At 42.7% G+C, this 6,648-nt stretch overlaps 1 long non-coding RNA gene across 1 annotated transcript in view; it reads left to right on the forward strand.

Moving 5' to 3' along the window:
- Positions 1–6,418, forward strand: part of LOC128854678 (uncharacterized) — a 33,906-nt gene extending 27,488 nt beyond the window's left edge. Inside the window, exon 3 of the long non-coding RNA XR_008453624.1 lies at positions 6,272–6,418. This is a non-coding gene — a long non-coding RNA (uncharacterized LOC128854678). The remainder of the gene's footprint in view (positions 1–6,271) is intronic.
- Positions 6,419–6,648: the final 230 nt, after the last annotated feature.

A 6,648-nucleotide genomic window follows, 5' to 3' on the forward strand; every position in this document is an offset into this window, starting at 1 on the left:
TAATGTATTTGCATCCAGAACTTTTCCAAGTTTTAATATCTTTTCATAAATCCCATCCATACTGAAACAGGTATGTGATGGGAGTCGGTTTGGACTTAGATGCTGCTGATTTAAATTCTAGTTTTGCAGAAGAGGATGTTTAAAGGATTGTTTGGCCCTCACACCCTCCACTCATTTTCTTTCCCTCACTGCTCTGCCTAGACAGAAACCCCATGTGCAATAGAACTGTGTCCTGAGTTTAGCTGGGGAGGACAAACGATGAACCTGCTTGCTCGGATGCTAAAAAAATGAGGTTTTGGCGTATGCAATCCTGGTTCTGCTGGGGGCAGCTGGACCCCTGCCTTGGGAACGTGAGTGTGTGGGCAAATAGTGAAAGCAGTGAAACGATTGACCTCAGATTCCCATTTTTCCTTGGATACAATTAGGTTCCCGGTTCCTTTTCTTCCTCTTGCCCGTGGACAATTTTGGACATCCTGACCATTGTCTTTATTGCTGAGACATAAGATTTTGTCCTGCTTCTGTCACATTTATGCCTGACTATTTTTTACCCCTTTTTCACATGGAGCGATATTTCGACTGACATGCCAAGTTATGCAATGATATATGTAAAATCTTCTTGGTGGTATTTTGTGAAGGGGAAACAATAAAGCTGTCGGGGAAGGGGTCTTCAGTTTTATCCTGGCTGAGTTACTTCACGTTATGTCCCAGTGTAAATCTCTTAGTACTTGAAAGTAGGAAGACTTATCTCTCTCGTATTCACAAATCCAAAATTGAATCTATTGTTTTCTCCCGTGATGAGCAACACAAGTATTACGACTGGTTGGGGTTGCCTTGCATCAGCCAGGGCTGTCAGATCCGGGAGCAGATAAGGCTTTTTAGATAGATATTACTTCTGGGAAATCTTCACTTTTTCATTACATTTCTGGACTAACCGTCCTCCCCTTTTGCTCATTTCTAGAGGGAACGATAACACCTCTCTTTCATTAATGAGTCTTCTTTTATCTAAATTATTTAAATACAAGGCAAGGTCCCTGCTCGTTCTCCTGCGATACAGGCAGCCCTGTACCCAGATACTAAGGACACTTCTAAATGAGATTTAATAATATAGTAGGACATTTAGCATATATTAATTAAATACCAGCAGATGGTAAGGAGAGCCCTCACTGAGAGTGAATAAGTAGAGAGAAATATAACTGCCATGTAATTAAGCCAAACCTGCTGAAACAATGAAGGTGCAATTACTTTTTTATTAACACATTACACTTGCATGCAATGCTGAGGAACTTAATTACTACCTAACTTCAATTACGTGTAGCTCTGAAGATGGTTCAAGTAACAAAGTTCTGAATCCAAAGATCTGCGGAGTGTGAAGATGTTGGGATCTGTAGTTGCTTGTCGCCTAAACTACCTGAATAGCTGTGCTCTTAACAGTCATAGAATGTGCTGGGTTGGAAGGGACCTTGAAGATCATCCAGTTCCAAATAGTCCAATTGTGTCAACATGGTAAGAGGATTTGTAAAGCCCTGCTTTTCCGTCCTTCCCTTTTTTTCTCTCCTTAACCATGCCCAGTGGAAACCTGTCAGTCTTAACATAATTCCATCTGAGTTTAGATGTTCTGTGCTACACTGGCCTCTGAGGTTCCCAAATTCCTGTAAGTAGTGATAAGTCTGGAATGGGAGATGATGGGAGACGGTTTCTAAGTGTCGCTGCTGATAGAAACTGTGCAAGAGTAGAGCTCTGGCGTGGATTGGGGCTGCAAGGTAGAGGGTGAGTTGTGTACAAGACTCAGGTGGCCGGAGGGGCCTCTCGTGGTCAACCTGAACAGCTGTGTAAAATCCACAACATCTAAATCTCTTGAATACCATCAGCATAGGAGGAAATGGATGGTATCATGGCAACAACAGATTTTGTGGCTTTGCCAGGCCAAATAAAGAGTGAGCTCTTTCCTATCTCGTCAAAGCAAAGGTCCCCTCAAGTTTCTGTCAAGTGTATCCTCAAAGCCCTTTCTTGGGTGTTCCATGTTATAATTAAAACCTAAACAGATACGTGATAACATCTTACTAAGATTGAAATTCAGCTCTCACGAATAATGCTGTAAAACCTTTAGAGATCCCCTAGTACTTTGTTTTTTCACCCCATTTTAGAGGCAGCGTTGCATGAGCAGATGCGTCTCTGCCTGGAGACAGATACGGGCGAGTGCTCGCACACCAGAAAGTCACTTGTCAAGTGTCTGTGGGTGTTGGAACGGATGTTTGTGCCTGCTTCGCACTGGGTCATTAGGTGGGAAAACTGACAATTCCACCAGCTGGCTGAGCTGTATCCCCGAGACTTATATAAAAATAAGTAAAACCTTAATCCTGAGGATTTTTCAGGAGAAATGTCTGCATTTGCACATTATTCCAGGGAAAAACAATAGTTGGTTCTAGAAGCAGCTCCATTAACTTCTGTTGGCAGAGTCCCTGTTATATTCAACCTGACATAAAATGCCAAGAACTGGACGCGAATGACATTTAAATGCATGGAATCGACAGAGCTACCTCGAGGTGGGGGTATGTTGGATTTTCTTTCTAAATAATAATGTAAAGATACATTTGCCATTCAGTTCTGCTACCTTAAAGTACCTTGTTTGCCATTTTACTGTGATGAGTGAACCCATAACAAGGACATTAGCTTTGAGGGATTTTCTCCTGGGATTGTGGAGAACAGTTTATTCTAAATAGACAGGAAAAGAAAAAAAATACAGATAAATAAAAATAACGTAGTGGTAGCCGTGAAAGATTTAATTTGTAAGATGGAATTGTCCATAAATAATCTTCCTTCAAAGATACAATGGTCGTTCAAATCAACAAATCCAGCCGCACCAAAATAACTTAAAATATAAGTAATGGGGCCCCTTTGTGTGTTTCTAACACAGGGGTTGCTGTGTCCATGAAACGTGAAGTGTTACGTTCAGTTGTGAGCAGGTTCGTGCTAGAAGACTAAAAAGCATTCACAAAAGAATTCCCACTGAGCTTAAGATGTGACAAAGGTGTAAATTACATGCGTGTTAATATAAATTATCAGATTTATACTTAAAAGCAAACTTGCACGTGAGAAAATCTGGAAGCGATTCTGTGGTGGGCTGACCCTGACTGGATGCCTGGTGCCCACTCAGACACTCCATCGGTCCCCCTTTCTCTGCTGGACAGGGGAGAGAAAATATATGAAAGGCTCGTGGGTTGAGATAAGGGCAGGGAGATCATCCAGCAGTTACCGAAACAGGCAAAGCAGCCTCCACTTGCAAAATTAGTTTAACTTATTACCAGTCAAATCAGAGCAAGATTGAAAACCATACCCCCCTCCCCTGCTTTCCTCCCGGGCTTGACTTTACTCCTAAGTCCTCTGCCTCCTCTCCCACTGCAGCACAGGGGGACAGAGAATGGGGAATGTGATCAGTTCATCGCACATAGTTTCTGCTGCTCCTTCCTCAGGGGGGAAGACTCCTTATGCCTTTCCGCTGCTCCAGTGTAAGGGCCGCACTTGATGAGTTTAAAGTGGTGTTTAAGTCTTGCTAATCCTCTGCTGCACCTAAAGCTTATTCTTATTTACAGGCTCTTTTCTAGCTTAACCCCTGTAAGGATTCAGGGAAAGCTTTGTCCCTTTTGCCTAGGAGTCATTCCGCAGGTTTACAAACTCATCAGCTGAAGTATTAATATCCTCTTCTTTAGCTCTTCCTTCCTCTAAAAAGCCCTGGTGGAAACATTTAATCACATTTTCTGATGGGAGATAGCGGTTTGGCTGCTGTTGCTCCTCTGTATTTGGATCACAAGTGTGAAATGGAATGCCTGGGAGTGCTGCTCTGAAAGGATCGAAGTCCTTTTATCCAGATGAGTGCACAAGGTTATGTGACAAAGCTCTGGGCTGAGGACCAGCCGCGTTATAACCAGGGAGTGGCGAGGGATGAAATGTCACAGCTCCATCTGGCTATTCGAGAGCATTCGGAATAACCACGCAGTGAAAAGTGCTGGTGCTCTTAAAAATCATTACTGTCTCTCCTCTTTCACCCAGGGAGGTTTTTATGTGTCAGAGAACAATGCTTAACTCTTCCTTTGCTCTTAACCCTACTTTTTCTTCCAACACTACATTCCAAGAAGGTAAATCCTGGAAGGAGCCTTCTGCCCTATAGATTCGTAGGTCCGAAGCCATCGATAGCTGGGTGTGGTTCTTGATCCAGGGAGAGGCCAGAGGAACCTTAGGGGCTTTCATTCCACGTGTGTGACAGAGCTCTCATCCTTTGCTCTCTCACGGAAGCCTCTGAGCTCTGACACCTACACGGACCCTTGTCCCCATGGCATTCAAAAGGCACAATGCCTGAATTTTCACATCTTCTTACCTTCGCTCTGCCGTAAGAACACACCCACACACCTTCAGTCCATTCCTGTCAACAGACTTCTCTTCTTCGAGGACTCTTATTTCAAACTCAGAGGGAAGAGCCAGAAACCCAGTGCTATAAGGGGAAATGGAATGAAGCGGGAGAAGGATTTGGGTGCCCCTGTGTCTGGTCTCTGGCTGCAGACAGTGCTGGGAGCTCCCCGAAGAGGCGGCAGTAGTTTCGCCGTCCCCATGTGGGTTAAGGCACTTGATGTTGCATTGTGCAGTCGGCTTCTCTTTCCGACTGCTGATGGCAGCGAAGAAACAGGAGTGTCCTAGTGGCAGTGACACAGAATTGTCTGTTAACTTTATGCTTTCTCAACTTGATTCTCTTTAAGTCTCATGTAATTGTTATTTTCTTCTTAAAAAACAGCAATAATGGCAATGTTCCACTGTAACACAGGAAATAAGCAGGAACAGAACCCTGATGTCCTGTTCTCAACACCTTGTTTACCTTGGTGAGGGGAAATAGATTATCTGAGTCCTTTTGGCAAACTGTGACACTGAGCTCTAAGTAATTTGGCCTTTCTTTAACTTGCAACAGGCTAGACAAAAAGATAAAAAAATCAGATTTAAGACAAGTATAGGCTGGTGACTGGACAGGAGTGTGAATTCCATTTTAAACCTGTGTGGATGCTGTGACGACCGTGCTGGATAGTGGTTCTGCACATCTCTATTAATATAGGTAGAACTCAGCCCTGACAGACATTGACAGCAAAGTATTGTGGCGTTGAGATCAAGCGAATGCTCTAGAGATTGTGCTTGAAAGCTTTGTCAACTTAGCATCAATGTTAAGTGCAGGCCAAAGCAAAGAGTTGTTTCAGCCTAATTGGCTGCGTATCACACTAATTGCACTGTTTAGTAAGTTATTATCAATGAAGACCAAGAGAAATTTGAATATATTTATTTGCTACATAGAGCATAGGACACAAATCTTCTATTTAATACACAAATATATTGCACCTTATCTCTTGGTTCGCAGGGGATTTGTTTAATGACGACTCTGGCTGATATGAGCAGTCTCTTAAATTGAAAAATTGCAACTCATTCCCCCACAACTTTGATAGAAGTCTTATCAGCGTGAGGAAATGACAAAAACATATCTCTTCTCCAAGACACTGTAAGGATTAGCTGAACAGCAAAAGAGACTTCATTTTCTGTGTCAGAAATGAAAATAATAGGTAGAAAGCTCTGTCCTTTATTGAAAGCCTGAGAGTAGACGTAGGGGTTGATGTTATACTTGGGTTTACCCCTGTGTATCAGCAAGGCTACGCAAGCTTTTCACTGCTCCTCTGACTTAACCGGGTGCAGTGGTTTCCGAGGTGTGAAAAGTGTGCAAGGAAAGGGAACGTAAAGGAAGAAGATTAAAGTATTTGTTGTGTTGAGCCACACCACTCTGTGGTCTGGAGCCGAGATTTGTTGTCTTCAAATGCTCATTAAATCTTGGCAGTGGGGTTATAATTTCTGATACAGCTGAAGAGTTTCTGTAGTCAATAAACCGACTGCAAACTTAGAACAAAAATGGAGTTTTAACCTCAGAAGAGCTCACAGTAAGTGTAAGGCAGTTGATAACAGCTGGATACAGATGTAAGATAAGAGGACTACTGCATGGTGCTCTAAAGCAGCAGCTGATTGACTGTTTTCAAGAGGGATTCTTTGAAATGCAATAGGAAGTTCATGAGTGAGGAGTAGAGATTGGGTGAAATGCCAAAGTTCGCATCATCAGTCTGTGACAGTCAGGACATGAAGCCATCTTTTCATTTCCCAGGTCAACAAGAAGTTGTCAGGTGTTGGGGAGCACACTGAGAACACTTCATTGTAGATTTGCTTGACCTCTTTCTCTCTCATTTCTCCTTTCTAGCCCCACAGAGGGACTGGAACATGGCCTTTTGAAGGCACGGTTTCGATAACGCTATTATGATGCCTGCTGGTTTCCCTCTTTCATCTGGAAGGAGTCAGTCTCTGGGTGAGGAGCTTCAGTGATGCTCGCACTTCAGCCTCTCAGCATGCGAAGGTAAATACATTAAAGGCTGTAGGTATGCAGATCACTATAGTAATGAGACCACATAAACACCTTGGATAGAAAGTGATAATGGTCATGAAACAGGTTGAAACCTTTTAGAGATTAAAATTTGATAGAGAAGAGTTAAACATAGTTATTTCACTAAACACAAGTCAATCATTTATGCTCTTGGTCCTTTTGTAGCCCATCCCTTATATTTTCCTTTGAAATTCAAA

Source organism: Cuculus canorus, chromosome 26 (assembly GCF_017976375.1).
Source record: "Cuculus canorus isolate bCucCan1 chromosome 26, bCucCan1.pri, whole genome shotgun sequence".
In the NCBI taxonomy this organism is placed as follows: domain Eukaryota; kingdom Metazoa; phylum Chordata; class Aves; order Cuculiformes; family Cuculidae; genus Cuculus; species Cuculus canorus.